The sequence below is a fragment of the Kogia breviceps genome, chromosome X, assembly GCF_026419965.1.
Source record: "Kogia breviceps isolate mKogBre1 chromosome X, mKogBre1 haplotype 1, whole genome shotgun sequence".
In the NCBI taxonomy this organism is placed as follows: Eukaryota; Metazoa; Chordata; class Mammalia; order Artiodactyla; family Physeteridae; genus Kogia; species Kogia breviceps.
The window spans coordinates 99,787,651-99,812,860 of record NC_081330.1 but is presented as its reverse complement, the minus strand read 5'-3'; the positions used below and the strand labels follow the sequence as shown (position 1 = coordinate 99,812,860).

Below are 25,210 nucleotides of genomic sequence, written 5' to 3'. Positions count from 1 at the left end.
CACCCCGCCCTTCTGAACGTTTTCCTGGAACCAACCAAAACTGCTGGTGGAGTTGGTCCTGAAGCCTCTCGGGACTATCACTACCTCCTGGTGCAAGACAGCAAGGACGATGGCTTTCTGCCCATAGGATCCCCTGGATAGTATTTGCATTCACCAAAACAAGGGGCTTGAGATTCCGGCGCGAAGCCTCACAGTTCGGATAAGACTCTACCTCCCCTCCCAAGCACCGCACAAACACCCCCCCGAACTGCTGGGGTGTACACCGAGCTTGAGGCCAGGGTCAGCGGAGGGACGGTCCCCACCACCAACAAGTTGCCGGCGGAGATAACAGCTGGGGGAGGGGGAGGGGAGCCGCAAGCAGCCACGACTGAACGGTTACGATCTAGAAAATTCAACAAGAGGCCGCCGCAGTGGCGGCGGCGGCTCCAATTAGCTGAGCCAACTGGGAAGGCAGAGAGCGAGGCGGCGGCCCCGCCGATCGTGCCCAGGGCGAGCAGGCGGGCGGGAGCACGGGGCCTCGGAGCTGCCCGGGCGGCCCTCGCCCGGCACCTCCCGCGGGCTCTCGGAGCGCGCCTGGTGTTTACACACTGTCCTTCCGACACGGGATCAAGTTTCAGGCCGCGCTGGAGGCGCCGGGGGCCGGCCACAGGCCCGGGGAGAGGGGAAGAACTGGAGCGGGATCTAAGGCAGCACTGCGCGGACAAGAAGGCCTGGCGCGCGTGGGCACAGTTAGTGCAGCGGTTCCCCCGGCAGTGGGGCGAGGGGAAGTCCATCGGGCAGGGTGGGCAGGGGCAGGTGAGTCTGCGAAGAGCTATCCGGAGGGAGAAGCATCTCCGAGTCGCAAGAGTGGTGTGCTTTGCTCACTCTGGCCGGAGAACTAACCCCCGGCGAGGGGAAGGAGTGCCCAGAAGCCGGGAGCAAAGACTGCTCTGAGCGCCCCTTGCGAGCTCTTCACTCCTTCCCCCCAGTTCCTTTGATGCACTACCGGATTCAGACCATTGTTGGGGAGGAGGTGGGGGGACGGTCTGTGGGCTAGAAGAGGAATGCGCTATTGGAGACCTCGAGCTTCCCCGCGCGCCCGGGGCCCGGGGCTGCCGAGGCCTCGGGCCGAGTGCCGGAGGGCTCGCCGCCCCGCGCCTCCTCTGAGCTGGCAGCGCGCGGGTGCCCCACGCTGTCAGGCGGCGGCGGGTGAGCTTCCAGCAGCACAGGCACACTGTAAACAGCTGCGTGCGCCCCCCCCACCCCCGCCCAGGCTGGGAACCTCACCCAAACACCATGTCGCCTTCTCTCCGGCTCCCGGCAGAGGCTGGGGGGGGGAGGGGGGAGGCGCCGAGGGCGAGGCTTTTGTAGCCGAGTCCGGAGAAGAAGGGCCCCCACCCCACCCCCAGGCCACCGGGGCCGGGGAGCGAGCGTTCTGAACCTGCAGGGGTGCGGGGTGCTGCGGGGAGGGGAAGGAGTCAGCTCCTGCCCCCTCCCCACTGAATGTCTGCTTTGTTCCGGAAAACAAGGGAAGCATTAGGCTGCTGCCCCCGGGGAAACACAAAACTTCTTTTTGAATCTCGGGAAGGGCGGTTGACTGCGCTACGGGGCTCCTGAGACAGACTGAGGAGGGGAAAAACTGAGAGGGCGGGTGGAGACAGGGAGACTCCGGAGGGAGGACGACGGACCAGGGGGTGGGGGGGCGGTCAGCCGCTCAGGGTGACCGGGCGGGAGACCCGGGAACCCGACTCGGCGCGAAGGTGCCGCGCGAGTTCCAGCGAGCAGCCGGCCCGGCCAAGTGGCGCCGGCCCAGCCGGCGGCCGTGCCAGCTTCCTGCCCTGCCCAAGACCGCGGAGCAGTCGGGGACGCCGCCGCAGGCTGGCCCAGAATCGTAGAAGGACAGCGGGGATGGGGGGCGCAAAGCTACAAGTAAACCCTGACTAGAACTTTCTGCATCACAATTCCCCCCCACCCCCAGAGTGGGCCCGGACCCCGGGCCTGTGGGGCGTCGGCTCTGGGCTTTCAATCCTGGAGGAGGAAGGGGGCAAAGGCCCAGGGAGCTTCCCCGCGCGGGAGGTGGGGGACAGTCTGAGGTGTCTTTGGTCCCATTTGATGACCGCTAATCCGATCGGCTCCCAGGCCCGCTGTGCCGTTGCGAGGGGGCGGGTCACTTCTGCCCAGGCCGGTGCGTGCGGGCGAGGGAACGGAGCGAAAGCAGACCTGGAACTCTCGCTCTCCATCTCCCTGTCCTCCCCCGACCGCCACCGCTCACTTCGCCCTTCCCGCACCTGAGGAAGGGGAGGACACCCAGGCTCTGCCCCACCCTCCGCGGGGCGCTCCCCTCCGCCTCGGAAGCTCAGAAAGAGAGCGAGGGTTTTCCCCCTTTCCCCTGGGCTCGCTGGGTTTCCAACTTCCTCTAAACCTCCCTCCTCGTTCCGAAAAGCCCCGAGGAGGGGAGCGGAGAGGAAGCACGCAGCTAGTGTGCGAAATGAAGACCATGTGTGGGGACGGCGGCATCAGAGTGCAGCCGCCGCGGGGTGGGGGGGTGGCGAAGGCCCCCGCGCGGCCGGAGGCTCGGGGCGGCAGCAGCCAGCGCCTCTGCTCGGCGTTGGGGACGCGGAGCCGCAGCGAGGAACAGCGAAGAGGCTGGGCCGGCCTCGTGGCGGGCAGCAGGGGGGGGGGGGGTGCGGGGGCAGCCGCGCCGTGGGGGGCGGGGGGCGGGGACGCAGCTCAGGCTTCCTGGGCCGCAGCTGCGACCGAGGGCGCAAGAGCAGATCGTGCTCGGCGGCAGCGGCGGCGGCGGCGGCTCGGGCCCGCCGCGCTCGCAGCTGAGAATCAACAAAGGGAGGCGGCGGGCAAGCGGGGGAGGGGCGCCGCCGAGCGTTCTCTGGCTGCTGTGGAATAATAAAAAATAATTAATAATGATAATAAGAGAAAAATCCCCGGGCTTTCATGGCTCTGGGTTTCCGTGTGGCTGCAGCGAGAAGCGCGCTGTCCTTGAGGCGGCCTCTCTCGCCTGGTCTGCCCGCCCCTCCCCCTCCCCCTCCCCCTCCCCCTCCCCTCCCCTCCCCTCCCCTCCCCGGGAACCGGGAAGAGAAAGGTCTGCAGCTGACAAATATTATCCATTCTCCCCATCGATCGCGGAGTGTACAGATGTGAGCGCTTGATGTGCCCGCGGAGCGGCGGATCCTCCCTGCTCGCTCGCTCTCGCCCTGGCTCTGCTCGCCGCCCCCCTCCTCCCCCTTTGTTCTCCTCCCCTTTCCCTCTCTTTAAATAGATTTCAGGGCGCTGCCTGTTGGAGAGCAGCTGGCGATCTCTCCCGAGAGAGGGAGCGAGCGCAGCCCGAGGTGCCCTGTCACCAGCCTCCCCTCCCCCACCTCGCCTTCCCAGTGCGGTCCCACCCCCCACCCATCTCCAGTTTCCAAAACAGAAAACACTGGGAACACCCACGTCCACTGCACCACGAGTCTCTCGGAGCCTTTGGACCCCTCGCGTTGTCCCCGTGCTGTTCCCCGTGTCGGTGTCTGTGTGCAGGGAGGGAGGGGGCGCACGGAGGGGACCCAGGGACGTGCCGGAAGGACCGAGGGTCGGGATCTTTCCCCGGCAGCAGGAGGGACGCAGCCCCGGTCACGCTGAGAGGGGACAGTTTACCCATTAGGGAAAGTCGGCGGAGGCGGCCCTTTCATTCCTCTTTTGCAGATGGCAGATTAAGCCAGCAGCGTCCGGCCTCAAAAGGGCCGGCCGCTCGGCTAAGGGTTAACCCGTCGGCCGGTAATCGCGGACACACACACACACACTCACACACGCGCGCGCGCACGACGCGCCCTCCCTGCCCGCCCGAGCGCCCGCCACAGCCCGCAGTGCGCCCGAAGCTAGGGGTGGGGAGAGACTCGGGGGGAGGGGCGGAGCGGGCTTAACCAGGCCGCTCGACTGAGCCGAGGCCACCTCGCCGTCTGTCACTTAAATGATTGTCCTCCGCTCCGCTCCGTGCGGTCAGTACGGGCTGTTAACAGGCAGTTGCAATCAGTTTCCGAAAGGTCAGCCAAGGTCCTCCGGCTCTCGCAGACGGAAGGCATTACGAAACCGCTTTTGTATCTGCAGGCACTTTAGAAAAAGAGGCGAGGAGGGGCGCACTGCAGCGCCGCGGTGCTGCGAGCCCCGGGAGAGGGGCGGGAGCCGTGGGGCGGGGTAGCTCCCCCCCGCCGCCTGCGGCCTGGACCCGGCAGCGGGGAAACCGCACGGCGAGTGACCCAGGCCCTCCCGGTTTCGATGGGGAAGCAGGAAGGAAGGGGGGGAGCAGGCGGGGAAGGAGGAATGGGAGGAAGTGGGAGAGGCGTCCTGGCTCCCCTCCTCGCCCGGCCTTCGGCCCATACCAGAACCCAGACCGGGGCGGGCGGCCTTGGGTGCCGCAAGATCACGCTCGGACTCTCAGGGCCTCCTGTCTCTGGGAAGTGGGGCGGGGGAGGAGTTGGGGGGGGAAAGAGACCCTCGCAGAGCAAGCGTGTCCCCGCGCGGTGTCTGAAGACGCTGCTGCAGCCGCTAGAAGTCGTCCATCAGCAACCAGTCCAACCTGCCAGTGATAATGTGCGATCAACACCAAATCACCCCCGCCAGGCGCGATCCATCATCGCTGCGCGCCGCGGGCCCGCGTGAAGCTGACTCGGGGCTGGGGGCTGGGGGGTGGGGAGCAGGAGGCTGTCGCCCAGCGCACTGAGACTGGGCGCACCTAGCTGCCCCTCCGGGAGGCCTGCATACCGGCGTTCATAACTCTCCAAGTTCCCCAGCCGCAAAGCGCAGACCCGGTGGCTCCGCGTTCCCGGCACAGGTCACTTAAGAGCCCTCACGCCCTACCAACCAGGTCACACCCTACAAAGCCGTCCCTTCCTCGGAGCTGCCCTGCCCGTCCCCTCCCCCTCCTTCGAGAAAGACTGGCTGGCGGGAAATTAATATTTAATATCGTGAAATTGATTAAAGGGCTGGAAGCCGGCGATGGGGTGGGGGGAAGGGTAGGGGCGTAATTAAAGATCTGAGAGTTGTGGCCGCTCCTCGTCTGCTCCAGCCGCACGCGGCCTTTGTGAGGCTGAGGCGGAGCCGCGCTGGGCTGAGCCCGGCGATCCCAGGGCGGTGGCCCGTGCTGCCCAGGATCCGGCCGGCGCCCGAGGGTGGAAGGCAGGGGCTGCACTGTGGGGGCAGGCTGTCCCGGAGGTGGCCAGTTAACCTTAGCACACCTGGGGCTGCGCGGACAGCCGCGCTCCCCTTGCCTGCTTGTATCATGGGCTCATCTCGGCTGCAGGAGCCTGAGGGTCGGGTGCTGCAGCTTTTCCCAGCTAGTTTGGCGCAGAAGCGCCTTCCCCGCCCGGGGTGGGGGGCCAGGAGGGTGCATCTCCTCTCCGATTCCAAGGTCCCCAGCGCTGCCTCACACTTCGGGACCCGCTCGGAAGCCGCCGCCCCAACCCTTCCCTGGGGTCTTCCGAGCCTCCCACGCAGCCCTTCGGGAGCAAGGAGTCAGGTCCATCCAGTTCTGTAACTGGGGGATCCTGAGGCCGAGGCTGCCCGGAGCTGCCGCTGGTTCTCTCTCGTCCAGGCCCCACCCCGGGTCGCTCACACCCGGGGCAGCTTAACTCGTTCAGCTGCACTGCAGATGGGGCCTGCCGCTCGAGGCGGCTGTCTCCAGGGAGCCGTTACCGAACCAGTTCGGCCGGCGCCTGTCGTACCGTTTATGGTTACTGCGCCTCCCGAGAGGGGCACGGGGCCGGACAAGGCTGGAGGTGGGTGCCCCCGGGCCACCCGATCTGGCGCTACTAGAGGAATTCGGTGGGTGCAAGGTCTGCGGTAACCCGTTGGCGCGGGCTACGGTTTAGAAATCAGATGGTTGGCTAGGTGGCAGGCTGGCTCCTGCAGGCCTGGCTCCAAAGGGCCGCTTTGAACTTTTTCTTGTACACGATTTATTTTTTTGGTGAAGCGGTCTGAAAAGTATCAAGTGTGCAGAGGGGAGAAAACACAAACACAACAAGCAGGGTCCTTGGCCCTAATCAGTTGGGGGGGGGGCAGGAGGGCCCACCAGGCTCCAGGCCCCGCTAGAAGGTCAGGACCAAGGGAGGATTAGGCCCAGTCTTGGGTTTATTGCTGTACTTGAACAAAGCACCGGGGGCTGCCTAAACTGGGGCAAGAGAGAGGTAATTAATAGAGGGGCAGCAGAAGTAAAGAAAGGCTGGTGTGGCTGCCGCCTGGGTGGGTGAAGGAAGTGTTCTCCATGAGAATAACCAGCCGGTGCAAACATTATGCAGAACGACTTTATTTCACCAAAACAAAACAAAAAAGTTCACATTCAGCCTCTCCTGCTGAGCTGATAAGCAACTTGCAAACTTTGGATGGAATCTTGAACCGGTGGGAGGTGTCGGGCTGCAGTTTACAAAGGGCAATGGGAAGCTTTTCCGGGTACTTCTCCGTTCCTACCATTGTGATTCTACCTGCTTCAGCTACTCCCTCGGGTGGCCCTTCTGACCTCCCCACCTGAGCCCAAGGTGAGATCACTCAGAATGGGCAGTATTCATCAGTGCCATTTCTGGTAAACTGGATCTCAGGTTCTGGAGTGTCCTAGGAAGAAGGCAGCCTACACAGTGCGCATACTGATGTCAGTGCAAATGTGATGGGCAGCTCACATTCTGTAGCCTTTACTGGGTTATATTATGGATTCCCCAACCGGATGTACCCCGTTTTCCAAGACATTCCTGATTTCAAGAGCTCTGGGCCCTGTATCTTAATCAGGCAGGATTCGCGATCTGCGGTCATGGGTATTGTGTAATTGTACGTGTTGTGTCCCACGCCTTAGCGGCCGAGCTGCCAGGATGGGAGGAAATGGCTTGGGGGTGAGGCCTGCACCCAGTGGTACCCACTGGTCCTCTGTCCACTGTGTCTAGTCTGACAGCCATCCTCCTCGCAGTCCTCATCTCAGCCAGGGCCTGTCCCTACCTCCCCCTATCAGGAATCTGGGGGAGTTGGGTAATCCCTGTAGGAACCATCCAGGTAGGACGCAGGGCAGGGAGCTTGTCTGGGGAAGGGGCAGGACTGGGTCCTCAGGGGTCCCCGTAGGCCAAGCAGGAGCGGCCTCCGCGCTGGAGGCCCGGGCCGGGCGTGCCGGCTCCTGGGGGACTGCGCCCGCCTCTCCCCCGGGCGCGGGCTGCACGCCGGCCGCCATCTTAGCCCGGGCGGCGCGGGCGGCGCTGCCCCCGGCGGTGGGACCGCAGAGCCGCAGGCCGGGCCGAGGCGGCCGCGCGGGCGTTCCCGGGGCGCCGCGCCCGCTCCCTCCGGAGGCCCCTCCGCGCAGCGGGTCAAGGCTGACCCCTGGCCCGGGGCGGCCGCTCCTGGTTAAAGCGCGGTCTGTAGTCGCCCCTGGCCGCCACGCCAGAGCGGATTTTAATCCGGAGAAACGACCTCCGGTTCCCGGACTCCTGAATGGCCCACGCGTTATCACCTCTCCTGCGCCCAGCGGCCTGGCCGCGCATCCCGCAACTTGGGCTGCTGTCATCCCGGGGGGCGAGGCCTGCAGCGCAGTCCCCGCCGTTCAAGGGGTCTCTAAGCCGCTTTCGGGGCAAGAGAGGATTTGAAAGTTACCTCTCTTTAAGGGATCTTGATTGGAGAAGACTGTCACTCTACTTGTCCGCTTTTTGACAGGCGTTTATGGAGAGCTTGCTAAGGGCAAGGCACTGGCTTAGTCCCTAGGGGAATCCAAAAGTACAAAAGTGAATTTTGTAAAAAGGCACCCCTGGCCCTCAAGTAATTTACAATCTAGGTGGGAAGGCTGACTTGTAAATGACTCACTAAACACAAATAAAAGGCAAAGTGAAATGAATGTAAACAAAGGGCATGAATCCTGCAGTAAATGGTCTGGGGAAGGGCCAATTAATTATTTTTAAAATGTAGAATCAGTTCTGGGAGGGGAAGGGAGGATAAAAATATGCTAACACTGAATAGTTCCAGGGTTCCAGGGAATAACAGTCATCACTTCTGAAAGGTTGATGTTTAGGGAAAATGGTGAAAGTTTATTTAAACTAAGCAAAATACCAAGATTCAGAAACTTAGGATTCATTTCTCAGCTCCTGACATAAGCTGAGCTGTAGAGATGCAATTTTCCATCCAAACACAAAGCCACCACCTCCTACCTCCCCCGCTTTGAAATCGGTAAAACTCCCACCACACTTCATAAAAAGAAAAGTTTTAGAAAATAAAACTAAATGGAAGACTCGAAACTTCTAAAAAAGGTTTCAGACTTAAAGAAAATGGGAATGAAAAATAAAACACACAAAACAAAAATGATCCGCCTATTTGCAGATGGTCTCCAAGATGTGAATGCAGAAAACTGTCCCAAGATGATTTGTACAGAGGTTGGAGAGTGTGGGAAAATTAGTCATAGGTCAAAGAAAATTAAGCAAATAAAAAATGAGACAATTATTAACTCCAGGAAAAAAAAAATCATACAAGAAAGGAAATGCAATCACTGAAGCTCATCTGCCTCATCAATAAACAATCTATATGTGGTCACAAAGTAAACACTGGATATGAATTTAATAAGAAATTATGATAGGGCTTCCCTGGTGGCGCAGTGGTTGAGGGTCCGCCTGCCGATGCAGGGGATACGGGTTCGTGCCCCTGTCCGGGAAGATCCCACATGCCGCGGAGCGGCTGGGCCCGTGAGCCATGGCCGCTGGGCCTGTGCGTCCGGAGCCTTCGCTCCGCAACGGGAAAGGCCACAACAGTGAGAGGCCCACGTACCACCAAAAAAAAAAAAAAAAAGAAAAAAAGAAATTATGATATAGTTGTATTTTGAGAGTGGGGGAGGGGAAGTATGATGCAGAGAACTAAAATCCTCCTCTACCGTTCCAGGAGGTCAACAGATATTATTATTATGGATTACTTCAGAGAAGGCCACATCTACATGTTACTTAGAAATATGATGGTATCTACCAGAAGAAACCAGCAGAACAAGAGAGGGAGGTGCCCCCGGGGGGACTGCTTTTTTGTACCAAGCCTTTACATACTATTTGGCTTCATAAACTTTGGGTAAATATTCCTTTGTGAAAATTACAAATTAATTTTTTTAAATTAAAACCACACACCTATTTAGAAGAATAAAACTCTGAGAACTCTCAGCCACAATGATGTAACTAATGTTTTTTGAAAGTATCTTCCTTCAACATACCCAGCTCCAATTACCCAAAGTGTGGAAAGAAACAGGGAGGGAGGCGAATGGATTTGGAGCTCCTGGCCTGTACATTCCTAGTTATAAAGGAAGAGCAAATCTGCTGTTCTCGGGAGAGATGCCATTTCTGGCTTCACTGTGAAAATACCTTCCCAAATATTAATGCAATTCCACATACCCATACTGTCCACTATAGAAATGAACAAGAGTAAGCTTTACGGGGCTAATTCAGAAGGCTTCCACAGGCTTCCCCTAGGAGCCTACTGCTGACACCAGAAAAATCCCTCTTTGGAGTTAACTTTGACTAGGAATTGCTCTCTCTGGATGATCCTCCACTTTTAAATGCAAACTGTCTCCATCCATTACACATTAGTGTGAACAGTTCACAGGTAACCTGTTAGGATGTCCAACTCTATTGCACCACCTGTTAGGGTCTTACACTCAAATGACTACACCCACTACATAAAGGCCTGCAGTTAACAACATCCCTGAAAGGCTTCACATTCAAAAACAAAGAAAACATCCCCCCCCTCAAATCCCACCTTGCTGGCTAAACAAGACACATAGGTAGAGTGACACCCCTGTCTTTTTTTAAAACTCCAAATAAAGCCTAGGAGGGATCTAGTAATTCAGTAATTTATGAACACTGGACCCTGCACATGAGAGGGGACAAAACAAAGAGCGAGTAACGGGCCTACTACTCCAACCTGCTGGGTCAACACTGGCTTGATCTGCAGCCTAAGGCTGGCCCGCTCTGCTCCCAAGATGCCCTTTTGACCCCCGTCCTGCCCTGTGTCACCATCTCTTTTCTTCTTGATCAGAGAGAAAATCTGTTTCTTCTCTGCCCTGAAAACAGAACTGCCACTAGCCTACTTGGTGACTTTGGGAGCATTGGAGAAAGGTGCCTCTGGGCCTGAATTCCAGTCCTCACTCCCCGTCTTGGCTGGGAACCTTAGTGCAGTGCACAAACTACACAACCTGATGTGGTGACCCTGCTCGAGAAGCCAGCTTACTTCGGGGACTACCCTGGAGGTTGCTCAGTTCTGACCCGCAAGGTTCCTGCTGCATCTGGGTTTCTTTGGTTTCCAGCACAGCAGACCTGGTTTTCAGCCCTACAGACCCTAATCACCTGAAGAGAGGCTGGGGTGAACCAGCTGCATCCTGGGAAGTTGGGGTGAGGTCAGGAAAGGGGCAGGTAGGTCCCAGTTCACCCAGGAGTTCTCCACTAACTCTGGGACTTCGATGTTCATTGAGATCTTTTAAAAATATGAGCATCCTGCCCCAAAGCCTTGTTGAAAATGAAATCTTCATGAGTAAAAAGGAAAGCAGGCCAGAGGATGCACATGCCTTTTGGAATTTCAAAAACGGGAAAATGATTAGATTTCAGATTTAGGGAAGGTGTGTCACATTAAGGGAGTCAGAGAAAATAATAACTGCCAATTCCGAAGCTAAGCAAAATCGTGTTTTTCCACTACGTTGCTATCTCTGTCTCCTAGTCAAGCCACAATGAAATAGCAGATCAAATAGCAGATCAAAGGCAGAGGCAAATACAATTATGTTGCCTGTGAAACCCCTAGCATGAAATTAGAAGTCAAACTCTCCATTCAGGGGTTAGAGACAAGGATAATGGGAACCCGAGGCCCTAGAGATGTACCCAGCCCCTTTCAGTCACAACACTATCCATGCTGGATATTTAAAACCACACCTGGGGGTAGGGGCCGAACAGTAAGTATTAGAGTAATTTATTATTAGAGTAATGTATTATTTTTTCCACACTTTAGCAAATGCACTGATTACATTTCCAGCTCTGTACCACAGAAAGATATCTGTATGTTGAAAAAAAAAAAAGGGGGGGGGATTTGCAAGCAAATCGTGAAACTAATGTTGCCTGAAGCGATGAAGGGTTACCACAGATCCCCCCCAAGATGGCGGGTGAAGGATGGTGGTGGCCAGATTCCCAGTCCTGTCCTTTACCTGCTTTCCCTTTCAACACTGAAGGGCCTAAAACCCAGCTGATTCCACCAACCAATTCTTCCTCAGTTCTTCCCACACTTCACAAGCTCACAGAGAGAGCTGTCCTTTGATATCGTCTATTTTTCATAAAACCCATATTTGCTTTACGGCTCTATTTATTTTACCCTGGCCTAATTTTAACTCTCTGTCTCCCCCTCACCCCCCATATAATTTATACAGCCTCTTGAGGGTACAAGCTCCTATTATAACATAGACTATTCTGTTTAGAGCCAGTGCTAATTAGGCTTAGCTCTCAAGAGTGCCTGGCATGGCTTTCTTTCTTTTTTTTTTTTTTTTTTTCTCAGTGGCCGTAAGTTCTTTGACACTCCTCGCAATGAGGGTCTATGTCCCTTCCCCTTGAATCTGAGTGGGCCTGTGACTCATCGTAGGCAGTAGAATATAGTAGAAATGACACCACACGATTTCTGAGGGTGGGTTGGAAGAGGTGATGCTGGCATGCTTGTTTTTGGAGCCCTGAGCTGCTGCTATATAACTTCAAGTCCTACTACCCTTAAGCCACCATACTATGAGGAAGCCTAAGCCACACAGAGAGCCCTGTGCTTGTGCTGCAGAACACAGCTGAGGCCTCAGCCAGCAGCTGGACAGGTGGGTGAGGCAGCAGGCAGCGTCCAGATGATTCCAGCTCCCAGAACTTCCACCAAATTCTGGACCCACTGAGTCCACAAGCAGAATTCAATTGCTTCTGCACTAGCTCCCTGGCAGCTGACAAGCTCTGACCCTCACTCGCCATAGTCAGTAGGGGAGGTCAGTTTTATAACATGTTGTGAAATCCATAGAAGAAGGCGAGCAGATTAAAAACAGAAGTGTGGAGAACAGGACATATTTCATCACAATCCAAATCCTCCACCTTGGATGACACAACGCCTTGTTCTTTATGGAATCCCTGGAGGACAGACGGTGACCTGTCTCCTCCTCAAATCTGATCTCACATTTCCCCTAAAGGATCTGGTTGAAAGGACCCCATTTTTTGTTCCCTCCTGGCCTACGCTGGGAGCCAGTTCACGGGGCAGGAGAGAGGGACCGAACATTTCCACCGGGCTAGTTTTGCTGTCCCATCTTTCCTCCTCCCTCCCCTCCCCACGTTTTCCTTGCCTCTTCTTGAAGTTTCTCATGTTGGGGAGGGGGTGGGATGCAATACAGAAGAAGGATCAGCTTACTTCATTTTCTTCCCAATTCCTCCACAAACCCCACATCTTCTCATTCCCTGGCACCCAACTACCCCATTTGTGTCACAGTCCAGACAAATACGTTTCCATTCATGATACTCAGAGTCACATTTGCTTGGCCACACCCACAGAATCACCCAGCAGCACCCCTGGCCTCTCCCTCCCCCTTTCCCCTCTTTCTCCTCCCCCGAGGCAGGTACTCACAGGCCCCTGCTGCCCAGGCAGCCCACCGACCCTAACTTACAGCCTGCCCCCCTGGGGAAATGCTGAGCTCAGGGGAGACCTGGGGAGGGGCTGCAAGCCATCTGGAATGTGGAAGACTGAGGAGGAGAAGATGGAGGGGCCAGGTCCTAATCCCCCATCCCCCAATACACACACCCAATAAGCACAGCAGCCAAGGAGCAGGAGAAAAGAACAAGTCGCCTGCAATGTGGAGAAAAATAGGCCAAATTTTGCGTGGGGTGGGGAGGTGAGAGGTGAGGAGCTACTGAACAGGCCAGAATGGGCCAAGCCGCACAGAGAAGTAGACAATGCCGCCTCGCCCCCGTCCTGCCAAATGCTAAGGGGTGAACTCGTCAGAGATAAAATACAGCCATGAAACAGGAGCAGAGGTCAAGCCCAAGGGACAGCTCTCCCCCAGACCAGAGAAAGCCAGCACCAACTGGGATTATGTACCAGCCACTCATCTCAGGTGGCCTGGCCCTCAGGGCACAAGCAGGGCTCAGCCACAGGAAGCCCTGCAGAGGAGCACCCAAGGGCCTGGGACCTACCCCTTCCCCAGAGCCTGAGTCCAAAGGCTGGCACGGCTCCCCGAGCTCACAGCTTTGGGGCTGCCTGCCTGCTGGACAGTGGTGTCCTGCAGCTCCAATTCACAGGGCTACTGCAACACACATTTGAGAAACAATTCTCTCTGCTGACCCAAATCCCAGGCCAGTGAGATCTGTGCCCAGCTAGGACCTTTCTTCCTATGCTTCAAACAATATCAGCCCCAACCCTTCCTCACTCTTTCAAGAACAAGGGTACAACATTTATTAAAACCTTATTATTATTATTGATTAAAACCTTATTATTGCTTTACATGCAATTACTTCACCAAATCTTTCCCCAATCTCGTGATGCAGGCATTCTCATGCCCATTTCACACATAAGGAAACGGAGGCTCAAAAAGTTTACATAACCGCTGGGGGCAGAGCTCCCATCTTAAGCCCAGATGTGTCTTGCTCCAGAGCTTTCCACCACACCTGTGATCTCCCAAACATTTTGATCACGTATTTTGTGCCAACCTGTGCCAAGCTTGCAAAGATAAATAAGACAGTTTCTGCCCTTGGGGAGTTTGAAGTCTAGTGGGGAAGACAGAAACACTGCAATACAGTAGGATAGGGGCTCTGAATGCAGGGTGGTCCAAGTACCGTGGAGCCCTTCTGAATATCTTGATCTGATCGTCATCACCCTTTCACTTCACTTCTACTTTCTTAGCCCCCCCCTCCCCGGTTTCTTCTCACAAGGCCACTCTTATCCTTCCTTAAGCACTAGCTGCTGGCTTCTCTTCCATGCCTGTTTCTTTTCTCCTATCAACGGAGTCTGTACTCACACAGCTGGCAAGGATCCTGGTACCCTACTTGCCTGGAAAGGCTGCCTTGGTTGGGTAGATGTCCTTGGCTTCTGGGGCCCCTCTGGGAGGAGCGAGACCCTGTCTGCGACCCCAGGCTTCCTCAGGTGAGACATGGGCACAGGAGCCTGGACACTGAGCTGGCTGGTAGGCCCGAGCAAGGCTTTTATTGAAGCCTGTTAAAGGGCTTTGGGCTTCCTCTGATGAAAGGCGCTTAAGTGCATCTGGTTTTGATTACAGGGGAGGAGAAAGCCAGGCGGTCTCTCGGGGGTTGGACCAGTCATCTGGCTCTGCCTTCCTCCGGGCAGAGCAGGCTGCTGGTGAGGCCAGGAGGCCAGGTGTGGGGGGCAGAGCAGGAAGCAGAGCTGGTACAAAACCCTCTAACTCTCTGAGGCTTCTGACCCCAGCCCCTGGCTCTGCCAGGCGGGACTCCCAGAAACAGCATGGTGGCTCAGAGATGTCAAGCTCCTTTGATAAAGTCAAGTTTAGAGTGGCTGCTGGCCACCCCTGACCAACAGCTCTTCACTGATTTCCACCCCCTCATCTCCAAAATAGCCTCCTAAGAACCCCTGACCCTCCAACAACCTTGCCGGCTGCTCCCTCAGACGAAGTTAAAATAGGCTTCTGCCTCAAGGGTTTCCGCAAGTGATGAAAACTAAGGAAATGCAGACTTTTAAAAGTTAAAAAAAACCCTTAATGTTTTCTTTCTCCTTTTCAACTAGTCGGGTATCATTCCCCATAAAACAGACATCGTTAAGGATTCCACGTCACTGCAGCTGACAACTACGCTGAATTAAATGAAGAGATTAGTATTATTTTAAAATAAGGTGGCTGTCCTGGACCATCACCAGGCAGTCCCAAAGCCACTCTCTGCCCCGCACCTGTCCCTGCGCGGGCCTCCACGTGGGCACAAAAAGCTCTTGGGGGATCGGATGGGTTAAACACAGTACGCGGTTCTAGAAACGAAAATGCATTTTCTTATTCCCGCCCTGATTTAATTCTGCTGCGTGTTATTATTGTCAAGTCTTTTCGCACCACCGTTTCTAAAAAGAAAACCCGTGGGTCTGCGCGGCCCTTCGCCGCCTGCTCGGCTTTTATTGTGCACGCAGCCTGGTCTGTCTGCGTGGATCCAGCACGTCGTGACCGCCTCGCAGGCGCGCACGGACACCCTCGGATTGGCATTTCGATAAGCTGGGCGCATTGTCTCAGCGGCGACACACACACACTCACGCACACACATAATAAAGGGCTTACAGACCCTGGCCAACCCTCCTCGCAACCCATAATTAGAGATGACCTTTGCGAAAGGCAATTAAAATATGGTAATGATCGATGCGCTCGCCCCTTTTCAAATAAGAAAATACACAGGTATTGGCTTCGGGAGGCTCCACCTGGCCCGGCCAGGAGGCCTCCTCCAGCTTATGAATGAACTCTTTCTCCCGGGAAGCTTCGACTCCCCGCTACCTACGCGAGCGCAGGCTCCCCTCCTCCCCTCCCCTCCCCCACCAGTGCTCAGGCAGCTTGGAGCTCGCAGGCGGCGGCGGGGCTTTGTCATCGGAACGCACACACAGACACGCACACGCGCGCACCCGGCCACCACGGGACCGCGGCAGCCGCTGCGCCGTGTGCTTCTTCGCTGCGCTCCCCTCCCCGCCCCCTCTTTTTAAGAGCTGCTCCAAATCCTTTCTTCCGTCTTTTATGTGTGCGGTCCTTTTAATCGAGGAGCTCGGGAAGCATTTTAGAGGGGGCTCCCGCGGGGCGCAAGACCGCAGGACTCAGGACGCGCGCGGAGAGGACGCGTGGGCAGCTGGGCTTTGTTCTGCCCCTTGCCGGGGTCCCGAGGGCGGAAAAGCCTCTGCCGCGCCGGGGCCCACCGGTGAATCGGCGGGCTGAGCACTAGCACTTCCCCACCCCCACCAAAACTGGAACGTGAAATCCCCTCCGGAGTTCACTCCAGACTTGGTCCGGGTGGGGCGCATCGCCTTGGGGAGGGTCTCCTGGTCCACAAGTGGCTCTCCCCCTATAGACAAATGTGCAGTGTCATTATGGTGGTTCCTGTTGCTCGAGGCCCCGGGGGTACTCCCGCGGCGCGCGCGCACCCCACGTCTACACGGCCCGGAGAGCGAGAGGGGGGCCCAGGGGTTGAGACTCGCCGGGAGGCTGCCTGGAGGAGACGCCGTGTCGGGCGCTCCCGCACCTCCTGGCTGCCTTCCGGGACCGCGAGCACAGAGCCAGGGCGGCCTCTCGCCTTTCATTACCGGGCCTACGAAAGCAGCAGCCCAGGCAAATATGTAGCTATTAAAATTAATCGCCCTGCGTTGTCAGCTGAACATAATGCAAATTATTTATGGGCTGTCTGCGCAATATTTATCATCGTGCAGGCTCCGGGCGCTTCGTGCCTCCCGGCCTCCCCCGCCCGCTCAGGCCCGCGCAGGGCGAAGCTGTGCGCAGGCTGCGGCGGCCAGAGGGCTCTGGGCACCCAAATGGGGTTCCGAGGGCGAGGCCGCGCACCAGGCTGCCTTCCAGGCCAAGAGACTCACTTTGGTTTCTGACACTCATTCCACATTTGTTGGAGGCCTACTACGTGCAAAATTAAGAGGTCTGCGAAATTGGAGGGGAGTGAAAAAAAATTGGAGAAACTGGAACAAAGAGACAAGCTCGGGCCGGAGGGGCGATGCAGGCAGAGGCTTCTCGGCTGCCCAAGTGAATTTTCTGAGACCCAAGTCTGTCCTCCAACTCGGGAAACCCACGTTTGCCGAAGCTGGATTCGCACTCAGGGAAACCGAGAGCATCGGAGGTGCCCGACAGATTCGAGTACAACGCCGTCGACTGGAACAGGAATTTGGTGTCCTTCGAGCCTCAAAACTTGTTTGCAGATCGCAGATAACACATTAACTGCTAATTGTCGAAATCGGCCAACCATTTAGTTTATCACTGCTGGGGGCCCCTTGGTATTCGCTGCACTTTTTATATGTAAAAACAGCCTTGGTACCTCCTAAACGGCTTTTGTGTGGCTTTTGTTTCTCTTTCAAATACGATGTTTTAAAAAACAGCAGCAACACGCCACCCCACCCCCTCTCCAACCAAGCCTTCTCGTTAAAAAAAAAAAGAAAGAAAAAAAAACAAACCCAGGAGGAGAAATAATCTATAGGACAATCCCCCCCTACTGGTCGGCGCTGGCGTTAGGGCTTTTTACGCAGATCGAGTCGCCCTGGCCTGCAGAGGTAAACAGGCTTTCTGCACCGTTGCTAATTGAATCACGAGGGGAAGAACGGCGGCTGCGGGCGGGGGAGGCCTCGGGATCCGGGCCGGGTGCCAGGGAGGGGAGAGCGCAGCACGAGGGGCATTGGGGTGGTGGCGAGTAGACCCTGCCCGGAGGCCTCGGGGCCTGGCTGGGGAGAGAAAGGTCGGTGGGCGGTCCAGCCAGAGGCCCCCGCTTGCAGTCTGCGAGGCTGAGCGAATGCGCAGCCTGGGCCTCTATCCCCAGCGCGCCTGGGCGCCACCTGGGGCCGGTCACGCTGCGTGAGTCCATCTGCGGGGAAGGAGGTCACCTGGCGCCCCCCCACCCCCACAGTTTTAGCAGTTCTGGGCCTTCAGGGCGCAGAGGCAGGCCTAGGTCTTTCTTATGTTCATTTTAAGCAAATTATTGCCCTTCGTCACTGTCCCCACCCTAAACGCCAGTCACCTCGCCCTTAGCTGATCAAGCCCGAGTCAGGGCCTACTTCCGGGGTTCTGGGGGGTGGCGTGGCTATCTATAACATCTGCTCTCCAGACTAAGAGAAGGATACGGGAGCCAGAAAGCTACTTAGAATTTATATTCTTCATCCGGTTTTCTTCTCCTTAAAATGTGATTTGACCCAATTTAGAGGTCTTTTTTCTTTCCATTTAACCCCACTTTTGACAGGGGTTTTTCTTAGAGCATTCCTAAGATTCTCCCATTACCTCAGAAACTTAATTTGAAGTGATGTAAATGAAAAGGATGTTTTAAACAGCTTTTGGATTCCCTTTACCTGTACATTCCTGCATGGATTTGAGGAAAAGCTGGTTTTTACTTTGTTTTGTTTTTTAATCAGCAAATCACTGTGTTTTCTAGAGTAAGAGAGACTGAACATTAGTCACAGTGATGTGCAGGGGGTCAGGCCCCGTTTACAAAGTGCTTGAAGACTTTGGTTCTCAGAATCCCACCTGAGAGGGGCAGGATGAGTGTTACTGTTCCCATTTACAGATAAGGAGACACTCCCCCCGACCAAGTTTCAGGAATCTAGTCTTCCTCATTGAACTGGGGCCAGAAGCCAGCTGAAACCTGCCAGCTCCTGCCTGCATCCACCCTCCTTCAGATCAATGTCATATAGCAAATGCTGCATCCTTTTCTGAGATGTGTCTACTGAGACCCCAGCCACCCTCTGGGTTGAAGCAGCCCCGACGGCCCACATTTTAGGCATCTCTTTCCACAGCCTGCAAACCGCACGGATAGTCTCTTACAACAGTCTGTTTACTTACTTCCCTCCACCGGGTCAATTCCGACTCCAGGCCCGGGAGGACAATTTTAAAGTGTTTCTGCAGACAGACCCTCTGGCCGCGCCGGAAGTGTTTTATGGACCTGTGAGCCGAGTTAATCCCAGGAGGGGCGGCAGGATTAGTCCCTGGTGTGGGTGGGGGATTCCTGTATTAAACTTTAATCCCCATGGGAGGAGAAGAGATGGGGGACGTGTGGCTACGGCAATGTGTGCCCCCCCATTAAACTCCCAGATTTGGGCCGAGGCGGATGGAAACTGAGGTATGTGGATGCCCCAAAGCCTCGATCCTCGGCGAGGCGGGGTGAAAGGGGGGAGGGCGCCCCGCGCAGACGCACCCTGGAAGACCAGTGAGGACATCGAGGGCGAGTGGAGAGCGCAGTGGTGTGCTTTTTCTCCCCCCAGGTTTTATCCTTCCCTCCCTGGCAAGGAGGAGAGCCGCAACCCGGAGAGGGAGCCGGAAAGAAGCACTTAATCACCGGCGTCTCGCTGCTCGTCACGCGAAGATGGCAGCGGCTCCCCTGGGTTTCAAGGTTCCGGGAAAGGCGTGTGTTCTGCCTTAGGCGCGCGCGGGCTGCTGCGCTCCCTCCCTCGGCTCGGCAGCCGGCCGGGGTCTCGGAGCCTCTCTCAACGCCTGCAAGTGTGGGTAGGCCAGCCTGCCGCCAGGCCAGCCTGTCCCTCCTCGGGCCCGGCGGTGGCTAGGGTAGCGGGGGCCCGTGGGTCTTCGCTAGCTAAAAGTAAAGGCTCGAGGATGTGAGATGGGGAGCTGATCGCCCAGCCGCCTCCGATCACAACAGCCCCCGCCTCAAGACACACAGGGCCACACTCTAGCCCGGGCACGCAGGGCGTCAAGCTGCGGCCAATACAAGACATGCAGGGTAGACTCCCAGTAGCGGTGGCCTGAGACCCGGCCAGCCTTCGCGGAGAGGGGATTTATCGCCACCGCCACCCACGCGTAGGCCCCACTGTCTAGCCTTCCCCTTTGACCCCCCGGGCCATCATGAAACACAGAGCGCACAGGTCCCCCCCAGCCGCCGCCACTTCCGGGGGAGTTGGGGATCCCCAGGCCTGGCTGCACGTCCCAGGAGTGCCAGCATGTGCACGGACCCTGGGGAGGAGCAGGGCAGCGCGGCCCCTCCACCCTGATTCTCCCCCGGTGCAGCACACAACCGCCACGGGCTTCCGAAGCGCCGGAGAGGGGAGGAGGAAGGGAAGGCGGAGGCCCGGGAGGCGGGCTGCGCGCTTGAGACGTGTGTATGTGTGTGTGTGTGTGTGTGTGTGTGTGTACACGCGGAGGCGGGCTGCGCGCTTGAGTCGTGTGTGTGTGTGTGTGTGTGTGTACACGCGCAGGCGCGCGCGCCCGGAAAGGGGGATGAGTGTTTGGGGGAGGCAGGGTGAGTGTGAGCAACCCGGAACCAGCCGTCCCAATCGGGACTTGCCTAGCTGGCCTCTCCAGCCCCCGGCCGCGAGGCTGCGTGCCCAGGGCTGGCGGCTCAAGCGGAGGGGAGCCACGAGGTGCGGAAGGCGTTGCCGGGCGTCCGGCCAGCTCTGCGAGAGGAGCCCGGCGGCGCGCCCGGAGCCCAGGGACCGGCGTGACCCAGCCGCCCCCGCAGGCGGTAGTTTAGCTCCGCCTCCCGGGACCACTGACTCTTGGCGATAAGGAGTTCCTCGGCAATCGGCTGTCCCCAGTCCCCAGCCACCTCCGGCGGACGTGACCACCGGATGCTATGTGGCGAGGTGGGGCGAGGGGCCTTTGCACTGCCTTCCCTGGTCCCTTCTCCGCCGCGGAGCCACAATAACGTGCAAAATAAGGGCCAAATGTCGGGCTTCCTCATCTCTTCCCATAACGCTTTGGAAGGTGGGGGGTCCAACACCCCCCAAACAGCTCACCTTCACTACACAACACTGGGGAGGCAGCACAGCCCTACATTCCTCAGTCGGGGGCGATCCTGGCCATAGCCCAAACTGTGCGACAAAGCCACTTAACAGTTCTGGGCCTCAGTGTCCTTCTCTGTAAAATGATACCAATAACGTGTCTAACACACTGGGTTGTTTTCAGGATAAGAGTTAATACATAAAGTGCATCGAACTCTGCCTGGCATACAGTGCTACAATATTTGTTGTTAGGATTTGGTACCCTCTTACCAGGCTGAAGCAGCTGAAGGCAGGGTTTGCACAGGGTAGAAAGGGCACTGCTGCCCACAAAAGTTAAGAAGGCAAAAATGGGTTCAAACCGTCTCCACTAGATTTTCCTTTAAAGACCCTCGTGTGTGGTAGAGATGGAAGGGGGAACTTTGCTTTAATGGTGCTCATTTAGACTGGATTAATGGGAAGCTCCTGCTAGGGCTCAGGCACAATTACCCACCCTCTCCCTGAGGCCTTGGGCGAACAGCACTGGTTTAGAGGACGTCTTGTAGACTCTTCCAGGACACCCTTTCTGATGGCTCAAGGCCACCTTCTATAAATCAGTTCTTAGAGGCGCTGGGCAAAAGCCACATCCTCTGGGGATGTAAGTTAGCCAGATTTTAACACTGGCCCAGAGATGGCAGGCAGCAGGCCCCAGTCTCTGGGCTGCTGGTGAGTCTCATTTTAGGGACTCACAAATGCACCACTATTTACGTACATAGAATGGGTCAGATTTCTAATTTCAAAAAGCTTCCCATTTCCTTTGAAATGGGGTCTCCTGCGCGATGGGGCGGAGTTGGGGCAAAGAAGCGCCCCGAGGAGGCCTCGGCGCCACTCACTCCCCGCCTGGCCTCTCCCAGGTCACTCATAATTCATTAGGTGGGACAGCCTTTTCCTTTTCAAAGACAACGCAAATGGCCTTTCCCTTACGTGGCTGCCGGCGTTCGCCTAATCACTGAAATGTGCTGGCGGTGCGCTCTCGCTCTTGCAGTTGATCCTTATCGGAACTGTGCGTGCCAGGCGGCCAGCCCCGCGAAAGACAAAGACGCGGGTGCCTCCGGGTTTGCTCCCGAAGCCTCAGGGTCACCTCCGGGGCTTCCCCTTCACAGCCTCTGGCTCCCAAGCCGCTGCCGGCCAGCCTCCGGAACAAACCCGCAGCCCTAAGTCAGAATTCCAGTTCTTGAGCGCCACCCGGAGCGTTCACTTTTCCCCTCCACCGAGGCCGCGTGGTGCGCGAGTGAGAGTCCGAGGGCGGCGGGAGCAGACGTCTGGGGCCGGGGGCCGGGGACTCCCCGGCACCCAGCAGCACGAACGCAGGTTAAAGAAAAAGGCAAGAGAAAAACGTGGGCTTATAAAAGCCAAAACCCAGGACCATCTAGTCTGAAGTACAAACAGCCTCAGGAGGGAGTTTGCAAGGAGCAAGCAACCCTCATATAGAAACTACAACTAAACGCAATCCCCGTTTAGAGTTATAGTAAGAGTCCTCGAAGGTGGAGTGCAAAGGGGACCGCGGTTTCTTAGGACACACACGGGCTGTGCTAAGATACATCATGCTCAGCCCGGCACCTCCTGCACACACGTTTAATGGCAGGCAGAGAGCAGGGTTTCATTCACACATCAACTAGTTCTCACAGTATTTATAACTGACTCAACGTTTACTTGATTAAAAAAAAAAGATTTATCTTGCTTGAAAGATACATGAACAACCTGTATTTAGATGGGCTAAGTTCTCTCAGCTGTCTGCCCATGTCTGTCTGGTCTCTCTAAGAATCCACGTTTTCTAGCCCGGGAAGGGGCAGGCTCCTCCTTCGGCGGTTTCCTGGCTTGGCGCCCATCCTCCCCAAGCACCGGGAACGGAGACGGCCGCATTAATACTCGCGGGCAGCCTGTTCTGACCTATACTGTCATTTTTTCCATCGGTCAGAATCGGGCTGGGGGGGGATGTTCTCCTCCGAGGGGCTCTGTACGGATCATTGGGTTTTCTCCGGCGAACTTAACACGGAGGCAAAAGGGGCAGATGGAAACCAGGCCTCGGCTGGCCGGGCGCGCGTAAGCGCCGCACTCGGCAGCTCGACGCAAAGCCAGGGCTGGATTTTCGCAGCCTGGGCCCGGCGGCCTCCCCGCGCCGGCGCGATCCTCTCTCCCTCGGGCTGAGCAAACGTGCTCTCCAAATTCCGCCCTGGAGACAGCAGCTGTGTGGCGCGGGGGGTGAATAACCCGCAACTTTTCCAACAGAAAGTGTATGCGCACAGGAGAGGTGAAGGCCCACCCGATTCTGTGCACGTACCGACACAGCATCTAATCAGTGTCACTGCCAGGAATACGCTTCCGCGGCGGGCGACACCCCGGCCCCCGCCAACCTGCAGGAGGGAGGGGGGATGCAAATGGCGTCTCGCGTCGTCCCAGACTCTGCACAGCTCCCGCTGCCGAGACTCCGAGCAGACGTCGCAGCGGGCCAAGCGCCGCCACTCTGGGGACGCGAACACGCTGGCGGCCCGCGCCCCTCTCCTGCGACCTGGTCGCGGAAAAACGAACTAGCACCGCTCCCCGGGCCGAGGCCATTCCCCCGCCCCCACCGCCGGAAGAGCTGCCCTTCTCCGATGGGAGGGGGGCGGGAAACTTTGCGAGACGACTGTTCCGCGCCTTTCTCGCGTGGCGTCGGAGAGGAACTTGGGTGGGTTTCCCGTCCGAGGCCTGACCACACTCTCCCACTTTTCTAGGCCTCGGACCTCAACCTCGTGGACTACGGAGCGGAGGGGGACACTTCGGACCACTCGCAGGGTGGCACCGAAGTCAGGCGTCCCCAAGGGTTCTGGCGGATGGCCAAGTTTGTGTTCTTTCCATCCCACGCCGGAGTAGCGCTCGCTACTTTGGGGAAACTTCAGACTCCTCAACCCCGGCCACGAGGCCACCCCTGTCTTTAAGGTAGGGCCAATGGTCTCTCTACAGCACCTCTCCCGCTCTGCGGCCCCCGCACCGCTCCCACAGCCCCGGGGAGTCCCCACAGATGGCCCGCGCCTTCCCTCGCCCGCTCTTCCGGGGGAGGGGGAGGAGCGTGGGTCGTGTGCACCACGACTCCGGCCCGCATTCTCCGCGGAGCCACCTCCGCAGCCTGACCCGCCCGAGTCGCCCTGCGGGATGCAGCCTTCCCCGCGCGTAATGGGGCACCCCTGGGACGCAGGCAGGGATGGCGGCTCCGGTCGTTCCGGGATTTGCGTGCAAGAAGACAACAAGGCCGGCGACTACAGGAGCGGCGCCTCCATTCTCGGGGTTGAGACGCCCGCGCAGTCTCCGCGTCGGTCCCGCTATCGCCAGTCTTGCCTGGGGGGTCCGCTTCCGTACCCCGTGCCACCCCCCAGCAATCCCTCGTCCCGCCCGTGCGGCACCACGCGGAGCTCCGAGCACGCTGGCTCCCACCCCAGCCCCTCCATAACTCGCGCACCTCCCTCGCCCCGGGCTCGGGGCACCACTCGCTCTCAGCGTCCGGAGTACACCGGTTCCACCCTCGGCTGCGAAAGCCGCCGCCCCGTGCTACCCCCGCCCGGCCCTTGTCCCAGCCCGGCTCCCCCGCCAGCTGCGCCGCCACCGCCGCACGTGACCCGCCCCCGTCGCGGCTTCCGCCTATCTGCCTGTTCCGGAGCACAAACAATTTCTGCTCTGACGCGGGGTCTCTCGGGCCCCGGCGTCCTCTCCTCCTTGCCTCCCCCCCTTCCGGGTACGAGAACTCAAAACAACTCGCTGACCTTCGGGCCGACCAGCTCCGGCTTCCACCGACTCCGGCATTCTGTTCAAACCCGGCAGCGGCGGCTTCTAAGATTTCACTCCGCGCTGGGCTGGGGGGAGGGGGTGATTCCTCCGGGAGGGGGTGTCTCAGATCGAAAGAGCCACTTCACGCTCATTCCTCTCCTCCCAAGTGAGTTTTTAGACTGTCCAGAGGCCCTGGGGAAAGCCGCGCGCAAAGAAAGCCACCCCCCCAACTCCCACCCCAACACGCGCGCGCGCGCGCGCGTGCACACACACACACACACACACACACACACACGCACACGCACACGCCGCCTTGACTGGTGCCTGACCTGATTTCCAGGGTCACGGCCCAGCGGCGGAGGGCCTGGGCAGCCTCCGAAATACCACGGAGCGGTGGAGTGCGGCACGGATCAGAGCTGGGGTGGGGTGGAGGGATTGCGCTAAATAGTAATAGTAGCTCCCACTTCTTCGCTGTGCCGAGTACTTTAGAAGCCCTTGAACTTTACGGATCAGGAAACTGAGGCGTAGAGAAAGGTCAGTTAATTGACTCTATCAGTCACCCAGCAAGCTAAATGACTTAGTAGGAGTAGGAATTTGAACCCAGGTGTCCCAGAGTCCGGGGTGGTTAAACATTATGCTAGTGCTCACCTTGGAATCAAAAGTACAGGCCCACCTACAGAACCTAGTGTTCACTTGAGGGCTACATATTTTCCACGTTGCGTTGTGACTGGCACCCAGTAGGCCTTAATAAATAATGGTGAAATGAATGGGTGTCTGAATAAATGATTGACAGAATCACTGATGGCAAGTGATTTTAGAGAAAACTGCCCCAACCACTGCTCCTTTTAAGAGGACTGTTTTACCTTAATAAAATCTCTAGCTGTTTTGTGACTGTTTGCAGATAACAGGAAACTCTTATTCAAAAATATATTAACCTCCCACCCCTGCCCCCAGCCAATCAGCCGGGCAGCGTTTGAACCTGTTGGGGCACATCCCCAAAGCAGCTTTTACTTGATCTCAGCCATTTGCCCCGCCCTGTTCCTTCTCCGTAGGAAAC

At 57.5% G+C, this 25,210-nt stretch overlaps 1 protein-coding gene across 2 annotated transcripts in view; it reads right to left on the bottom strand.

Moving 5' to 3' along the window:
• BCOR (BCL6 corepressor) overlaps positions 1–24,381 on the bottom strand; it is a 117,843-nt gene extending 93,462 nt beyond the window's left edge. The window contains exon 1 of one of the 2 annotated variants that reach the window (XM_067023418.1): positions 24,150–24,381. The gene's annotated coding sequence lies outside the window, so the exon portion shown is untranslated. The remainder of the gene's footprint in view (positions 1–24,149) is intronic. The other variant, XM_067023415.1, reaches the window with a different exon arrangement.
• Between the last annotated feature and the right edge of the window lie 829 nt (positions 24,382–25,210).